This window comes from Solanum tuberosum, unplaced genomic scaffold (genome assembly GCF_000226075.1).
Source record: "Solanum tuberosum cultivar DM 1-3 516 R44 unplaced genomic scaffold, SolTub_3.0 scf00142, whole genome shotgun sequence".
In the NCBI taxonomy this organism is placed as follows: Eukaryota; Viridiplantae; Streptophyta; class Magnoliopsida; order Solanales; family Solanaceae; genus Solanum; species Solanum tuberosum.
In genome coordinates this window covers 390,280-392,015 of record NW_006239067.1, presented here as the reverse complement: position 1 = coordinate 392,015, position 1,736 = coordinate 390,280, and positions in this window count along the sequence as shown.

The window sequence follows — 1,736 nt, the reverse complement described above, 5'->3', positions numbered from 1 at the left end:
TGAGTGTGTAATAGGTCGTCATGATAGTTTAAGCGTGTAACTGACATTTCGGGACAAGTTGAAGGGGGAATTTATGCCTTTTCCCTAATAATTTTCAACATAACAAGACTTACTATCTCCACTAAAATATTAATAAATTATATAATAAAAAAAACTTACAAAATAAATATATATCACTGTATTAATGTGTGCAATTTGGAGGATGAAGATTTTAAAGGAAACAAGTTCATGTGGTGGAGTGAAAGAACAGATGAGGAATGCATTTTTAAAAGACGGGATATGATACTTTAAAATGATGCTATACAAAGTATATTTCCAACGATGGAGGTAGAACATTTGGTAAGAAGTGGATCAGACCATACCCCTATGTTACAAGTTCAGTACTGATAATACTGAAATTGTCAAAACATTTAAATTCCTGAATTTCTGACTGAAGGAGGTATTAAGCAGGTGGTTAAGAAAATTTGGAAAGCTGAGTTTTGATAACGCTCAACTACATTTTTGAAATATAGTCGGTTGCAATGGTGGAGCCAGAAGTTTCATGAAGAGTGTCCAAGAATTGCATAGGTAAAAAAAATAAATTAAAATCGAACTACATAATATTTAGCTTGGATGTTCATGTTTATTTAATAGAAGTGAACCGACAAAAAAAGTTCAGATTAGAATAAAATCACATTTATACTTAAAGATTTCACCGAGAAATTGAAAATAAAGAGTAGAATCACACGAGATCTTTTAAAAGAAATTCTATATGAAACATTATTCACTTTTAATAGCTTTATAGAAAAAATAAATAGGATTTTCTGATTTAACTTTAAATTGTATAATTAATTTTAAAATTTTATTTTAAAATTTAATAAAAAGAAAAAAAAGTCAAAAGTCAAATCGATTAAAAATGTAACTAAACTTTTTTTTCCTTAAAATTTTAAGTTGTAGGTCTCTAATTTAAGATTATTTTAATAGATAATAGTAGTTTTGAATTACTGAAAAAATAGCAGATTTATTAATTAAATATAAAAATAAAATGTAGTTGTAGGGAATCGAACTTACGCACACATGCTATTCGCCTTAGCTTTGACTGAGCGTCAAAATTCAATGGGCTAACAACATTTGTTGTTTTAAGGGTGTTCAGAATGTCTTATTTAACCATTTAAAATATCATTTTACTTATATATTCGATTCAATTTTCCGACAAAGGGTGTCCGCTTGTGTAATACCCCAGAATTTTTTTTGAACTAAGACTTGTACCATCCTTCGTTGTGAGTAGGATTTTACTGAGGAATTAAAATTTCTTAAGTGTTAAGTTCACTAGATGTAGCACCTTGAGTTCGAAAAAGAACTAAATTGGAAATAGCAAAATCTGAAATTTTGCAAGTTAGGCTAAGTATGAGTTTTGGGTCGACTTAAAACGATCATAACTTCTAGCTCAGGATGAGTTTGGTGTTCTATCAGATACCTTAGGAAAGATCTTTGAATTATCTTTCCAACGCCACCGAGTTTTCTCAGTTTCGAGTACGTATGAGGGAGATATGTCCATTCGAAGTTGGGCTGTCTAGATAAGGAAAGTCAAAACCGGATTTTGAGGGGTATTTTGGTCTTTTCCTTACCCAATCAGATTTAATTCGCTTTTAGTAAGGTTTTAGGGGTATAATCTGATTAGGTTCAGTTTTATAATCCTAAAATATGCCTAGGGTTTTAGTTGAGAGTTCAAGAACAGAAAAGAAGAGAGAAGAGGA